Source organism: Rhineura floridana, chromosome 6 (assembly GCF_030035675.1).
Source record: "Rhineura floridana isolate rRhiFlo1 chromosome 6, rRhiFlo1.hap2, whole genome shotgun sequence".
Classification (NCBI taxonomy): domain Eukaryota; kingdom Metazoa; phylum Chordata; class Lepidosauria; order Squamata; family Rhineuridae; genus Rhineura; species Rhineura floridana.
The window spans coordinates 143057723-143075049 of record NC_084485.1 but is presented as its reverse complement, the minus strand read 5'-3'; the positions used below and the strand labels follow the sequence as shown (position 1 = coordinate 143075049).

Below are 17327 nucleotides of genomic sequence, written 5' to 3'. Positions count from 1 at the left end.
ACCTAATAGAGTTTGTTGACAGCAAAAGATGGGCCTTTTCCCCTATCTCCTGCGACCATTTTAATCGTTTACGTCCATACACCTGATCAAAATAGGGGGCCTTTACAGGATCAGCTCTATTATTTGCCGCGGTCTTAAAAGTTAGCCTTAAGGGGAGATGGTCACTTTTAGGCCTGGTTAAAACATTAAGTTCCTTAACATTGTTTACCAATAGGCAGGAGCCTAAAAAGAAATCCACAAGGCTGGCCCCGGTCCTTGCATGGTAAGTGAAAGAGCCTTTGGAGAGATCTAGTGGTGAGCCATTTAGACAGACCAGTTGAAATTTTTGAATTAATTGAAACAGGGCTAAGCCATACTTGTTGATTACTCGATCTTTAACTGATCTGTTTGAAAACGGAAGGCCCTCAAGGGGACTTGTAAACCATCATCCTCATAGGGATAATTTGTACCCATTCTTGCATTAAAGTCGCCTCCTAGGAGGAGCTCATAAGATGGGAACCTGGCCTGTAAAATTTCCAAAAAAGAGTCTAGCACTAACCAGGGAGGATCTTGTAAGCTAGAATTTGCCGGGGGGATGTAGATATTTACACATATAACAGGCGGTAGGCCCGGGAGCTTCATACCCACCACTAGAGAGACTGACGAGGCCTGCAGGTTCAGATCTATTACTTGGCAGTTTAGTTGGGTGGCTACTAATATAGCCAAACCCCCTCGTCCACGACCTCTAGATGCAAATTTAATCGCAGGTTTTACCCAAGTTTTGAAACCCCCAATCTCAAGAGACTCTCTGTCAATCAACCACGTTTCCTGAAGGAAAATAATATCAAATTGTTGAAGAAACTGTTTAAATGTCCGGTCAGCCATCTTACTCTTCCATCCAGCAATATTCCACGATAAGATGGCAAGAGAACAGTCCCTTTCCCTGTCTCTAGATTTGTAAAATCCTTTTTGGGGACTAGAAAAAGACACTGTATCCATTGAGTTAACTGTTGTTGTTATCCCTTGGTATGGGCATGGGTGGATGATATTTACTTCTGGGTAGAGTGTACTAACATTTGAAATAATCTGAGTGGGGAGGATCATCTTCCTTTGGAAAGCTAATTTACTCCTCGGTATTTCATTCATGGGACCCTGTTCCTCCGGTAGTAACTCACACATCTCTAACCAAGTCGGGTTGTTCGCGGTTTTCCTGTGGGTCTGAACCCACTCGTGATGTAGTAGACTACTTGAATGCATATTGGAAATAGGAAGAGCTTCCCTTTCCTTCCCCTTCCCCCCCATGCTCATAGAACAGCAGTGATGGGAACTATATCCAAAATGATGGGATGATGGAAGCGATACTCAAATCTTCAAGGCGCTAGGTTGGGAGGCTGCTCTAGAATGACACTGTATCATGTTGGGAGTTGGACTGAAAGTGTTCACCTAGCTGGTGCCCCTCAGATGTTTTGGACTACCCCTTCCATCAGCCACAGGCAGCACATCCTGGCTGGGGCTGATGGGAGTCAGAGTCATCTGGAGGGCACCAAGTTGATCAAGGCTGCTCTAACACCATATGGCCTTAATACAGGATAATGCAGTTTTTGCCTATTTTCTTTTTCAACACATCTATATTATATTTTCATAGTTCTCACATGGCAGATGTCACTTTACTGGGAGTTCTCTCCATGCTGAACATTCAGACAACTGTCACCTTGATTGTAAGTACCTATTTTGAAATCCAGCAGCTGAATATTACTAATGGATGTAGAAGCAGAAAAATATGCAACTTAGATAATGTTTAACATACCTCTGTTTTATCAGACTTCTTTTTAAAACAGATACACATATATGAATTGTTTTTTCTATTGTTATTTGTGGCCCTCACTTGTGAAAAGAATTGAATAAATTAAATGCACAAATGCTTCCTGGGGTTATAGAAAAGGTTAATAGGAGTAATTTTCAGTTGAATTCTATAGGCAGTAATTTGTGAGTGCAGCAAATCTGTGTAACCTTAAAATGTTTCTTTGTTTCTGTCAAGAATAAAGAGTCCCTACATGTCTCAAAAAAGACCCCTGGCCGTACTGACGTATATCCACAGAGCTCTGTTTCCACTGGACAAGAGAAATATATAATACAGGAAAGAAAATGCCAGAGGGCTTTTTCAATTGTGGCCCCCACTTTGTGGAATTCCCTCCCAAATGATCTCCGCCATGCCCCCTCTATGATGAGCTTCTGCTGGGCCTTGAAGACCTGGCTCTTCAGGCAGGCTTTTGGGGTGGGCTAGGTTTTATTATTGTTGTTGAGATTTTTAATGTTTTAATGTATTTGTAAGTTTTTATTTTGTACATCGCCCAGAGTGGCTGGACAGCCAGCCAGACAGGCAACTAATAAATTTAATAAATAAAAGAAATAAATAATGCTTGAATTGATCTACTCTATTGCAAATCTATGATTTGATTATTGCAAGCCAGAATTCCATAGCCATGCAGCTATACAGTTCGCGTACATGATTCTTCCAGCTGCATTTTTGCTTGATTCATCCTAGAGTGCAGTCTGGAGCACTCTAAAGAAAAGATTTTGCTTTAACAGATTTTCAACATTCTCCTGTGTGAATTTTGATGTCAAATATTCATTGTTTCTCTGGATATTTCAAATCTCTTACATCTTATGATGTTTGATTTCAGTATTTTATATTTGACAGTATATTTTATTAACATTTCATTAAAGATTTTACAGCAGTCAATGCTATTTATGTTTGACACTATGTTATACTTTCATGTAATGGGTTCAATTGATGGTATATCTGGCATATTTTATTTTATTTTCTTAATGTTGATGATTGCCAAAATCAAAATAATCAAGAGATAGATACCAATGTCTACAGTATGTTAATTTTATTCTTAGAGGGAATGTGTGTTGAAAATTAGAATATAGCAACACATGAAAATCAAAACTGTCTCAAAAATAAATATGTATGTTATAACTCACAGATCCACAAGTTAACATTTTATTGCTTGTTAAATTGGCCTCCATTGATTAATCAACTAAAGTTCTAAAGTTTTGGATGCTTAATCTGCCAGTTAAACCTATTTACATTTGTGTTCATAATATGTCACAATTTTCAAAGTCAAATAAAAGGTATGTCTGTTGATAAATTAGGTAAATCTTATTTTCCGACTTTTAAAAACATTTTCATTAAATCTCTAAACTCATATTCTTCTTCACTAAGGCATTTTGTGTTCCCTTATGTGTTTACTGACAGAATGTCATATTGCATCACATGCTTTGGGCACTTGATTGTGTCAACCAATCAGAATTTGTTCCCTGTCAAGCGTAATTTAGTTATTTTATTTGGCCATTTGATCATGTTATCTAGTTTGTTTGGCTGATATTCAATAGGGGCCCAGTAGAACCGTGCTAGCGAAGCATGCAAAATAGGAAAGGATTTTCCCAGTAGGATTGAGGACACTGAAATATGATACATTAGAGGACTATGAGCTTTACTGCAAATATTTGGCTCAGCTCTAATAAAAATCCATAAATCTGCTTATAGCCTTTCAGTCTGTGCTTAGGCTGGCTTGATGTAAAATTCATATGCATTCTGCAAACATAAGCTGTACTTCATGCCTGCAGTGAACAAAGTGAAGTGAAAAACAAAGATCTGAGAGAGCTTTGCACTTTTTAAAAAAAATTTTGGATCTCAGATCTGGTTCACACACTGCAGTATCAAGTGGAATGTTGCACGTGGGAATGAATAAATCACAGGTTGATGTGAAGGCGCACAAGGCCATCACCTGGCTGAGCAGTGGGGAACCTCCAGCCCAAGTGCCCAATGAGGCCCACCAGGCCTCCCCATTTGGCCAATGATATAGTTTGTCCCAAACCACACCCACCTGTTTATTGCCTGATGCCATATGCTGGCAGTGATTTTTTGTAAAAAAAAAAAATGATGTGCTGGTTCTCATCTAGTGATAAAAGTGCTATGGGTGCCAGCTCAAAATGGCTGCTATGGGCAGCAAAAAGAAAAGAGTTGGTACTCCATGTTGGCAAGAACCGTCACCAAAAAAAAAGCCCTGCGTGCTGGACAGGTAAAGGTAGGGTGCCAAACTGAAAAGGAAGAATCAGGAGCACATTCTCCAGCTGCTGGTAGAATTCAACGCTGGTGTTGTGGCTGCTGCTGATTTATTTCATTCATCAGTCACTTTATAAAATGAAAAAGCTCAAATCAACTTGACAGAATAAAATACAATATATAAAAAATGTAAACTCAGAATAAGTTTAAAACAATGACAATACAAAATCCATAAAATGCTCATACAGCAATATGATAATAATAAGGACCAAGTCATGCCTACCCCACAAAATGATTTTAAACTCTGCACTTTTTCTGCCACCCTGCAACAACACAAAAAGGCACCACATTCAATGAGTGCTGAATTAAAGATGGAAAGGAAGACTCAGGAGTGTACTGAGTGCGTGCTACCGATTTTTCCTTTGTAGCCACAGCTGCATCTTAAATTCAAGCTGATGCTGCAAAGGAAGAACTCTGCAGCAGTGGCTTGAATGCTTTAATACTTTTGCAGCCAGGGCTGCAAAAGAAGAATTGGGAGCACACTTTTGAGTGTATTCCTGATTCTTTCTGTGCACCTACTAGGGATGGGGTTCACTGCCTAGTTCCTATCAGATTGTATTCCGATAGTCTGTCAGTCAATCCCAATCTGCCACTTTTTTTTGTTCCCGCTTGCTTTTACACTTGCCAACTCTATCCACTGTGGGGGGGGCAGCGGGAAAAAATATGTAATTTTTACCATAAATGCTTATGTAAATCCATGGAAGTTAATAGATTACAGCAATTGTAATTGCAAAGATAATTGCATAAAATCAGGGGGGGTTCAGGAGGGGAAAGCTGTGCTGATTACAGGCGCAGCCCACCTCAAGAAATCACTGCCGGTCCGAAAAGACAGTGGACTGTCAGATTCAGTCAAAAGTCCGGTACTAAGTCTGATTTAGTGGATATTCTCCCCCATCCCTAGCAGCTATGGGTTTAAAGTTGAATCAACTCATGTTAAAGTAGTCCACAGATGGTGGGCCAGTTCTGGAATGGGCTGGAGAGTTGCAAATCTATGGCTTGAAATGAAGATTCTTCCTTTGCAGACATTGCCCTAGCAGAAGCTAAATGGGTCTTGGTCTGGATAATGCCTTGATGGGCAACCTCCTGGGAACCACATGTATACCACCTTGGGTTTTATGTGAAAGAAAGGTGGGATAAAAATGTAAGGAAATAAATACATATCCTTACATACATAAACAACACAGATAGAAATGACCACAAAATGCATTGTTTTGCAATGGAGCAAGTTCAACTTCACCAAGAGCAACTGCGTGCTAAGTATTCAAGTGATGCCCAGATATGTGTGAACTGTGCACAGCCCTGCAGTGTAGAAGCTTAGAGGTTTCTCTCAATCAAACAGAATATACATTTTGTTGAATAAATAAATAAGGCCCTGGTCTCCAGCATCCTACAAGCCAAACAACATGAAAGAAGAGTGTTTTAGCCACTCAGAAGGGTCTTCTACCAAGCTTCCTTGTTCTTTCCTGCTGATTGGAGTCTATTGGAGTGAAAGAAGGTGAATCAGCCACTGAGAAGACTCTTCTCGGTAGCTAACACTCTCCTCTTTCATGCTTGTTGGTTCCTAAGGATGTCTGTTGTTGTGGAAGAAGGCATTAACAAGGATCTCATTCTCACCCCAGAGAAAAAAGGGGGGAGGGGTCATGGCTGTGATTAACATGAAAGGACCCTGCACTTCTGAATTTGCCACTACACTATTGCCAACTACATCTACACTGTGGCACTTGATGTATTTGTTTGCATGGATGAGCCACCCCCTTCACTCTATTAAAAACATGGAGTGGAGTGGAATGGAGTAGAAAGAGTGGAAACTGTCCTCAGATACTGCTTCAGAGAGTGATGGGTGAACTCCCCTCATATGGTTAACATATTTGTCCATTTAGTCCACCTTTCTCCAACCAGGTGCCCAAGGCAGCGTACAAGATGTTGTTGAACTACAACCCCCATAATCCCTGACCATTGGCCATGCTGGTTGGACCTGATGGGAATAGGAGCCTGTGATGTTCCTATATTAATGTATATATGGTAAGTGTTGTTGTTTAGAAGATACATGGTAAGTGGAGTGAAAGAGGGGGAGTGAATGGGCAGTAGAATGCGAGATGATTGGCTGAGTGTTTAAAATGGCTGAATGTATAAAAGGAAGAGTGAGAGTGGAATCGAGGGGGGGAGAAGAGAACTGAGTGGGTTGCTTGGTGGGGTTTAGAGAGTTGTTTACCAGGAGGGAGATGGAGTTCGGATTAGTATTGAGTAAAACCATATGCTTATGTGCCTTAAGAAGAAATCTTGTTAATCTTGTTAGCTTTGTTATCTTTAATAAATACTTAATTTGGTTTACCAAAGGCCTGATCCTTGGTTGGGGTTTCACAGACCAGAAGGGAGGGTAAGGTAATGACCAAGGCTGAAGGGGAACTGTAACAAATGGTGGCAGCGGTGAAGAGAATAACAATACCAGTATTCAGAGTCTCTGGGAATACTAGTATTAGGACGTGACTGGTGGTTGCCTAGCAGGGGGATCTGTTGAGATCTGTGCTAGAGCGGGGAGAGAAACGATAAGAGAGAGCGGTCCGGACTGGTGGAGTCCCTGGTGGTGCCTAGTGACAGGCAGTAACCACGCGCAGGTAGGAACCTGACAGGGAGAGCCAGGGAAGGATGCATCACAGAGCCCAACAACATCTGAAGGGCAGAAGGTTAGGGAAGGTTGTTCTAGTCTGCTATTTTCTACTCAGACTGGCAGAAGCTCTCTGGGACTTCAGGAAGAATTCCTTCCCATCACCTACTACCTCATGAGACTATTTTATTTGTTCATTTAATGTCCAACTGCTCCTCCAAAAGCTAGAGGTGGTGCATATTGTTCTCAAATTTTATCCTCACACCAACCTATGAGATAGGTTAAGCTGAGAAATAGCAACTGGCCCAAGGTCACCTGGTGAGCTCCAAGTCTGAATGGGGCTGGAACCTGGGACTCCCTGCCTGGTCCCAGTCTGACACTTTAACCACCACCACATCAAATGGGTCAATAGACCATATACTGTAGCTAGAGGGTACTTTGCATCTAGACCATTGGCAGATTTATACCACATCTTGTCACCAATCTCATCCATTAATACTTCATAAGAGATGGATGGATTCACATGTTGAAACACAACGGACCACGTAACAATGGTGCATTGACTGTGAAATTCTCCAATAAAAGGCTGCTTGTTGCCAACGAATGCTACTTTTAACTGTATACTGAAACATAACTATGGCTTTTGCAATCAGTCACCCATAATGACTTTGTTTCAAACGACAGCTATCAAAAGCACTAGTATTTTGTTTCCACTAGAGCAGCCTTTCCCAACTAGTGGGCCACCAGATGTTGTTGGACCACAACTCCCATCAGCCTCAGCCAGCATTGCCAATGGTCAGGAAAGATGGGAATTGTGGTCCAACATCTGGTGGCCCACTAGTTGAGAAATGCTGCGCTAGAGTTCTTATAATGTGAATGATGTTTGTGCATTCTGGTGGATTTCTGACATCAAATGTAATTTCATGCCATAGGGTTAGCCCTGTGAAACTCTCAAAGGCACTGCTGAAGGAAGTCACTAACTCTGCCAAATTAGGGCTGCCAGCTCTTTAAATGAAATATATCAGGTCTCTGGATATGATCTGGGGGAGGTACCCTCTAGGTTTGGGGGTGAATACCACAGCAGAAGGTGTCTGCTTAGTCTGTTGTCCAGGTGATAACTATTGATGGGCAACGCAAGGCCTTTGGTCTTCTTTCCTTTAGTACTATAAACTGGACTTGAATCAGGCAGCTCAACAAACAGAAGACTTGTCCACATGGTAGTTTGATAGCCCTGCAAATACAGAACTGTCCTCTGTAAAGTAAGTCACCTTGTTTTTCATGGACTCAGGGTCAGAGGCCAGCATAAAACCTGCCTATTCCTCTTAAAGTGTACAGCTAAAAAAGACCGGGGGGGGATCTGACCTTATTGGCAAGTAGCCCCAAAGTACAGGGGGGGGGAAATGGCTAGGGCATTTTGTTTTCCTGGTTCCTTGGCAAATCTACTACCAAAGTGCACTTGCTCTCATTTAGCAACACAACAAAAGTATTTATTTTCATACAGGCATCACTCTGTGAAGTAGAAATGGGTTTACTCTGAAGATTAAATAAAACTGCCATATGTCGGCAGTTCATTGCTTATCGTATCATTACAAAATGGTTGGTCCAATTACAGCTCCTTCCAAGAGTGAGCAAACTCATCATAAATATTCATCCGATTTTGATAAATTGTGGAAATGTTTCTTGTGAGCCGCCAAATTAATTTTCACATGCAAATGCATTCAAAATATGCCGTTTTAATTTTCCACTCTTCAACTCCCATTGCAGGAGAAGTGGGAGAAAGAAAACTTAAATCTCCTCCTCTATAACATCCTTAAATGAAACTTCTTGATGAGTTGATGAGAGGTCTGTGTCCTCACCTAGGCAACTCAGCATTTAATGAAATATATTTGGAACATGCTTCCTTGGGGGGTATTGCAGATATTACATCACATTTTGTTAACTGTACATTACAGGTATCTTTTTAAAATAGCCTCTATGGGAGAAAAACTGCTCTGCATACATCCATTCAAACTATCATGAATAATCTGCAAGCGATACATCTAGCGAGGGAAGCATGCAAAGACCCCTTTATTGATGTGTTTGTATCTCAATGTTCTGGAGTGACCTCTCCTCTGTAGTATCAGGACTCAAGCCCACAGCAGTTATTGCCCCACTGCTGAAAGAATTGTGCTGGCTGCCAATCAGTTATTGGGCTAAGTTCAAGATGCTGGTTTTGGGGTATAAAGCTGTATACAGCTTGGGACCAGGATACCTGAAAGATCATCTCACCCCTTTATACCCAGTGGATTACTGAGGCTCGCAGGTGACCTGATTAACTGATTACTACACATTTTGAAAAGTTGTTTGTTATCTATGTGTTTGGATACCTCTTAAGGCATCATAACCAAATTTTGCGTGATGGCTCCTGAGATAAAGGAGCAGGCTTTATCTATGGTTGGATACAGTTGTGTACCATTTTGAATCAATGTCAGACTGAACTTTTCCAGACTGCACTGATTATAACCAAATTATGTATGATGGTCCCAAAATCAAGGACCAGGTTTTTGTCTGTATTTGGATGCAAGTGGATGCCATTTTGAATCAATGGCAGACTGTTTTCAAACCTGCACTCCGTTTAACCACTGATTTCAAACTGCACTGATTTGGTTTCTTGGAATTCCTGAGCAATGCCAGGTACAGGGCTGCTAGAAGTGAGTAAACATTCTATGCAACACGGATGGCCTTTTGCTTTCTTCCCGTTTTTCACTGGCAGCACCCTCAGCTGCTTTTGAGCTGGGTCTGACACGGTGTAACAGTTACTCCCATTGATCCACATAATTCAGTACTGTTGATACTGGCTGGCAATGGCTCTCCGGGATTTCAGACAGTGGACATTCCCAGTCCTGCCTGGAGATGCTGGAGATTAAACCTGGGACCTTCTGCATGCAAGGCAGATGCTCTTCTGTTTCTTCCCTATTCAGATTTATTATACAATTCATAATATAAATTAGTCATTCTTCATGTAGATGTTGCTTTTATTGCTACCATCCCCCTCTGACCCTGTCTCTTTCCTCCTGGGTCCATTTATGCTTTTATATGGAGTCTTCTCAGGCACTTGCATGAACTCTCACATAATCCAAAATATATGGAAGGAATTTTTCTCATGCTTTTCTGCCCCTGCAGCCACACATGTCCTCCCTAAAGCCTCACCATTGTAGGATGAAAATTGTAGGGTGGGGCTACCAGGGGAGGGTCTCACCTTGTTCAGGAGGACCCCCTGACATTTCGGGGGACACATGTGGCTGCAGGAGAGAAGGTGGACAGGAAACTCCTTTCATCAAGTTATTTAACTTGTCTCAGGGTCAGACCCATAATGACACTGGGGCATTTAGGGGCCTTTCCCCAGTACCAGAGTGGCAGGCCCCAATAGGAAGCTTGCCCCCACTCAGTAATGTATGAGTTGGCAGAGGGTGTCCTTTTCCCTCTGGAGGATGCTGTCAGCTGCTAATGCCTCGAGAGCTATGTGGGCACCAGGCTATCAACTGCAGCTTTGCCATTATGGTGAGACCCCTGTGCTTGGTCCTCAAGGCAGGTGGAGCAACAGCCAACAGTACCCTTCAAAATGCTGTTGTCTGAGGAGGCTGGGTAGGCGAGGAGGAGGAATGGAAGTGATGTCATTTCCCTTCCACCAATCCCAGAAATCCCTGACCTGCTGCTGCTTTCAATTTGTGCATGAAGGAGCAAGCAAGGGCAGGAATCCACTGTCATCACCAAGACACCTTGACTCTGGATGCTTTTAGTTGAAGAAGGGGGAAATCTCATCTCACGTCTTCCCCTCCATCAGCGAGGGGAATTGTGTTCCCTATTTTTATTTACTGTGCCATCCTATACATGTCTACACTCATAAGATATTCCCATGAGTTCAGTGAGTCCAAAATAATTGCATGCATCCTCACATAAAGAAGTCTGTGGAAAGACCGTTAAGGGTATATAGGATTCCTGTGATTTCTCTATCCTGGGCATTCTTTCTCTCTTTCTTCATGGAGAGTCCTCAGCATCAGGGAACAGTATTGTACTAATTGTTTCATGAATGCAGGGACTCTGAGGTGCTAAGGGAATTAACAAATCCTGAAACTCTGACGGTGTTGTCTTCCAAAACCTGGCAAAGACAAATCACATACACTTGAAGAATTCCCCCACCTCAGATGTCTATGCTAATGTAGGGACAACAGAGATGGGGCTGGGAGTAGGAGGAGACCCTTGTCAGCAGGAGTGGGGCCCAAGATACAGCCTGGCAGTTCCTTTCTACATGCTTTACCTCTTTGCATGAGTAACATGTGAGGAGGCTTAACTTGGATATCAACCCCATTGAAGTGAATGTGACTTAGAACAATCATCCTTCTCCAACCTGGTGCCATCCAGATGTTTTGAACTGTAAATCCCATCGTTCCTGACCATTGGGTATGTATGCAGGGGCTGGGGTACTGTAGTCCAAAACAGGTAGAAGGCACCAGGCTGGGTAAGGCTATTGTTAATAAACATGGGGAGGATCAGATTGCAAATAAAGACTGAAGGCCACATTCATACCATATATTTATTCTACTATTATCCCACTATTATTCCACGTTAAACAGCCAAAGAATCCTGGGAAGTATAGTTTGTGAAGAGTGCTGAGAGTTGTTAGGAGACGCCCTATTCCCCCCACAGAGCTACAATTGCTAGAATGGTTTAATAGTCAGTCCCTCTTCCCAGGAAACTCTGGCCTGGACACCATAGCCTTTTTTCTTCTGCTAAGCAGCAGAAGGAAGGGCATGAGTAAGTGCAACTCACACTTTAAAATTGTCAAGCACCTCTGCTCAAATGCTTGTGACATCCCTATGTGACTAAATCAGCTTCAAGAAAATTGAAAGTGGTTTCAGAGAACCATCACTTCCCATGGGTGATCACTCGTCCCCTTTGTCCCACTGTCACCTCTGGTCAAACAGGTTTGTGAGGTTTTTGAAATATTACCCACATTTTCAAAAACTATTTGCTAAGAGCAGAACGGAAGAGGAGCAGGCACATCACAAGCAGTGGTCTCTTTTTTCCAATTGCCTTCAACTCTCCCTCTCAATAAAATAAAATAAAATAAAAATGTATATTATTTAAAATGTATATTAATTATTATTATTCAAGGCACCCTTATGAAGAGGTTCATGCTCAGGAAAACACAGATAAATTTTCTTTTCTGTTTGGGGCCCTTTTTTTCAATAACGTGGGTTGTTTTAAATAGATGTGACTGTGCAATGACCAAATGCATAATTTGTATTCATTGAAATCATCTTTATGCAATGATGTGGAATTTCTTCAGCAAGAATGACTTAGCAATATTCACACAATAACAGTAACAGGATTGAAAGATAATGCAGATGCTCCAGAGTAACCTATGAAAAGCTTCAGAAAAGCAGCCTTAATAGGAAGTCATTGTGAAGGCTTGGCTCACCATTTGGCCAGTGCTGGTTCAAAAGCATTCCATCAATCTAATAGGCCAGTATCAATTCAAGTTCTTTGGCCACCAGCACTGCTTTTACCCATCCATTTTTCCCCTCACAAAAATATTGATATTAATATCAATATTTATAAAGGAAATATCAATAATTAAAAAGAACATGTTGATAAATTAAAGGAAATATCAATAAAATTATCATTCTTTAATATCAATATTTTAGATGGACTTTTTTTAATTAAAAAAACATTTTTGAAAACAACAGTGGAAAATTGCTACAAAAAATCCTGTCCACAACTCTAAAGAATAAGCAAATTAATGGCAAATTTGGTACCAAATCCAAATTGCATGGACTTCTAGCAACATAACTATATATGGCTGATAATTGCATTGTAATCTAAAAGATGTTAAAGGTGAAGAGTGAACACACTGGGAAGCTGTTCTCAAGAACTTCATCCCATTTTAGTTATTGTCATCCTATACAAACCCAGGGTTGGCAATAGGATTTCCTGAGCCTAGTACACTATATGTAGATTGGGGGCCCTACATCCCCCCTGGCAATCATTGGCAAGAACGGCTACTTACGTATATATAATAACAATATGAACAGCTGTTTTGAATCCCTGATAATAACAACAGACAAAAAGTACTCGAAATACGTGCACAACATTGGTGACAGAACCAACTCTCAGCCTAATCTACTTCACAGGATTGTTGTAAAGATAAAAGTGGTATAAATGTAGATAAAATGTACATGCTGTGTTTTGCAAATAATAAAAAACCTTCTTTATGTACACTTTTATTATAATCATCACTGAAATTATTTACTGTGCATGCCTACCAAGATCCTGTGTGCTTCTTTGATCTTCTGTTCTGGACCTCATGCTGGATGTGCAGAGAGAGAGAAAAGTGGGCGGGCAGGCATACATGCTGCTGTTGAAAGCTGTAAGCTTACTCTAGTGAATCATGTCTTCTCATGATGCGTCCAAAGTAGTATAACCTCAGTTTCATCATTTTAGCTTCTAGTGATAGTTCTGGTTTAATTTCTTCTAACACCCAATTATTTATCTTTTTCGTAGTCCATGGTATCCACAAAGCTCTCCTCCAACACCACATTTCAAATGAATTGATTTTTCTCAGATTGGGAATACCATGGTCTGAATGATCCTGACTTTAGTGTTCAGTGATACATGTATTGTAGCCAACATAAATAGGTTGCAGTTTGTGCCTATTTTCAGTGTGATGTAGTGGCTTGTGTAGTGTAATGAATAAATAAAATTAAGCATCACTTCTCTTCTTTTTTTCCTGTCCAGATGCTCTCATAATAGAGGATTCATAGAAGCACAGAGAGGATGTGTGGGGTGCAGTACCCATGGTGGAAAAGTTTGCATTCACATGAAGAGCTGAAAAAGTGATGTGCTCTGCCTTAGATTTTTATGCACCATGGTAGTTTTATATAATATATCAACTGGTACCAGTACATACAAAAATATGTTTAGTAGGAGAAATTCACACCAAGATGCTGATTCTAAAAAAAATCACAAATTGCCGGAATAATGAGAAACAAAGAACCGAAATTGACAGATCTTTCTATACCTATCTGGGAGATCTTCTCATGTAGCGTTACACACTAGGGAGGGGGTATTTGGGAGGTTATTACATTATGCTTTTTGTCTCTTTTTGAAACAAATTTGAAATAAATAAAATGTAATAAAAATAAAAAATGTGCCAATATTTGCTCAACTTATGGTTGTTGATTTCACAGAGAGTTAGATGGGTGACCAAGTTGCACAAAATCAAGATCAAGGCCAGCATCACACCACAGTTTTAACAGCTTGTCCCTGGCATTTTTGCCCTGGATCTGTTTTAGTGACAAAATGGGAGGCTCAGATTTGTTGGCAGTGCTGAACCTGTTGTTATGGATAGATCATCTGATGCGAGGTTTGGGCTGACAGTAACAAGTTCCCCTTGCAGTGGTTGGGGATTTATTAAGATGATCCCCTTATTAAGGGGATTTATTAAGATGATCTAGACCCATTTCAACGAGTGAGGCTAGTTCTACTATAAGGCTTGTTTCACAATATACTCTCCATGTGCACTGGCACTAAAAAGGCATCATTTACTTCTGACTTAACTCCAAAATGCTGACAAGAAATCAATGTTAAATCTGATAATTGACACTATATGTGTGGAAAAACACAGAAGATTTATTTATTTTTAATTATGGATAATTTCTCAGTAGGATTCTCTCCTCAGTTGAGACAAATGAGCATGTGAAATGCTATTACCACTGGAGGATGAGCATATCTCTTTTCCAATCCAAGTTTTCCCTCACTGAAAACCACAAACCGATAGGAAACTAGACGAACAGGCAGGCTGCCTGAATCTATCAAGTAGTATTAAAGCTGCATGTCCAGGAATGAACTGATTAATATATGCTTCATTTTTCTGGCATTGCTTTTATGAAGCAAAATGGTGTGAAGACATCTTAGGCTGCAATCCTAGCCTCACTGACCTGGGAGTATGGACTGCCTTCAAGTCGATTCCAACTTACGGTGATCCTTTGAATAGGGTTTTCATGGTAAGCGGTATCCAGAGGGGGTTTACCATTGAGGCTAAGAGGCAGTGACTGGCCCAAGGTCACCCAGTGAGCTTCATGGCTGTGTGGGGATTTGAACTCTGGCCTCTCAAGTCGTAGTGCAACACCTTAACCACTACACCACACTGGCTCTCACCTGGGAGTAAGCCCCACTGAATTCAACAGGACTTACTTCTGAGTAGGGATGGGTTAAAATTCCATCAAATTCATATTTCATCCTGAATTTTCCATTAATTTGCTTATTTTCTATTGTTGCAGATCAAATTTTTATGCAGCAATTTTCCATATCTATTTTTGAAAATGGATTTTTTTTAAAAAAAATCAGTCTGAAAAATACTGATATTAAAAAAAATAATTTTATCAATATTTCCTTTTAAAAAATTAACATTTCCTTTCAAATTATAGATATTTCTTTTCAAATTATTGATATTTCCTTTAAAAACATCAATATTAACATCCTTTTTTTTGTGAGGGGAAAACACCTAATCGGTAAAAGCAGCAGCTAGCAGACAAAGAACAAAGTCGAATCGATAACGGCATGTTAGGTCGACAGAACGCTTTCGAACCAGCACCGGCCAAAGGATCCCAACCCTACTTCTGAGTACACTTGGTCAGGATTGTGCTGTTAAGTCTACAATTGATATAAAAGGATATCAGCAGACGGCAACTGATATCATGGTTCAAGGATCATAATCAGTCAGAAAAGGTTATTGAAATTAGCCTTGCTTCGTTCAAAGAAACTAGAGGCTGTGCAAGGAGAACATGCTGAAGCATATAAAGTTATGAAGCGAATGGGAAGGGCAGGCAGTACCAAGCTATCTTTTGAGGTGTAAGCATGTTAACAGAAAGTAGGGAAGCAGGTACTCCTAAATTAGGGCCAAAGAGATCGGTTCTCCCGGGAAATACTGCGCAACAGCATTTGTTTGTTTGATTTTCTTCGATTAATATCCTGCCTTGTATTCTTGTCATGGAATGGAACCCAAGGCAGCACACACCCAAGCAGGCATTGGGTCAGGCACTAATCAGATTCAGACCTGCTAAGCTTCAACAAGGTAGTAGCTTCATGAGCCTTCCAACCATACACTGGGGAAAGGATTTGCTCACTTTTGTTCTTTTTTTAACCCTTCTTTTCCCCTGTTGTGGGAGTTTTCTCCATTGTTTGGTTGTCCTTGCCCTTTCCTTAGGCCAAACGTGCAACACTATTTCCCAAAGACACTTTGTCAGTTCGCCCCCTTCCGTCTACCCCCACCTCTATTGCAACTCTCACTACTGCCCGTGTTTAGACAAATATCCTGAGGGCAAGGGCCTAGCTATTGCTTATGTTGTTCCGTAAAGTGCTCTGCACACTAATAGGGCTAAGTTGATCAGTTAGTAATAGCCACCGCCAGCCCCTGACTTTTAGCCCTAATTGTTACATCTGCCTTAATCATCTACCAATTTGAACAAAATGGTTTTGAAAACCTGACTTTGCATCCAGCAATCGGTGGCAGAGAGCATGTGCTTTGAATGCAGGAGATCCCAGGTTCAAGCCCTTTCATCTCTCTAAAATGGATTGGCTAGCAGGTCAAGGGGAAAAGCTCTGCCTGAGACCCAGTCAAAATAGATAATACTAGGCTAGATAGACAAATAGTTTGACCTAGTATAAAACATATTTTTATATTTTAGTTGACTCATTCTGTCCTAGGTAACAGTGTTTGAGGATTCAGTCTATCCGATCCTCTTGGACTAAAGTGTGGATCAGAACCTAGCTATCAATTGGGTTTTGCACTTCTTTGAATGGTGTGGCCTCAGCTGTTTAGACATTTTAAAGTACACATTTAAACACACTGAAAATACACAAATACATATTAAAATATTATTTAAATGTGTATTTTGAGAGGAAATTTATTTTAAGTTGCAGATTATCATAGAGTCATGGAATAGTAGAGTTGGAAGGGGCTTATAAGGCCATCAAGTCCAACCCCCTGCTCAATGCAAGAATCCAAATCAAAGCATTCCCGATAGATGGATGTCCAGCTGCCTCTTGAATGCCTCTGGTGTCAGAGAGCCCACTACATTAATGCAGAAATGAAACAGAAGTGTGGATAAAAAGGCACTGGTCCAGGCATGCATGGCCTCTCCCAATCCAGATGTTACAGAGAAATAGAGCTGGGTATCATCAGTGTACTGCTGACACCCCATCCTGATGACCACTCCCAAGGGCTTCAGTACAGTAGGGCCCCACTTGTCGGTGCCCTGCTTGTCAGTGCCCCACTTGTCGATGTTCCGCTAATACGGTGCCAGCGGGGTGATCAGCTGGAGGGGGGGCTGGATCTCCCTGCGCTCCAGCTGATCTCACCAGAGGAGGGAAGGATCAGCTGATGCATGCTCCAGCTGATCTCCTCCTCTTCTGGCACAATCAGACTCCTGCGCTTGAGCTGATTGCACCGGAGGAGGGGAAGATCATCTGTAGTGCACTACAGCTGATCTTCTCCTCTTCAGGGCAATCAGACTCCCACACTCCAGCTGATCTCGCCGGAGGAGTCGCTACAGCTGATCTTCTCCTCCT

General features: G+C 41.2%; 1 long non-coding RNA gene across 2 annotated transcripts; it reads left to right on the top strand.

Annotated features, from left to right (window-relative positions):
* Positions 1–208: 208 nt before the first annotated feature.
* Positions 209–13899, top strand: LOC133387989 (uncharacterized). 2 transcript variants are annotated; one of them, XR_009763614.1, is made up of 4 exons: positions 209–262; positions 1625–1697; positions 6011–6133; positions 13494–13899. It is a non-coding gene; the product is annotated as an uncharacterized LOC133387989 (long non-coding RNA). The 2 variants fall into 2 exon arrangements; XR_009763613.1 differs by lacking the exons at positions 6011–6133; positions 13494–13899 and adding an exon at positions 2018–2336.
* The last annotated feature ends 3428 nt before the right edge of the window (positions 13900–17327 follow it).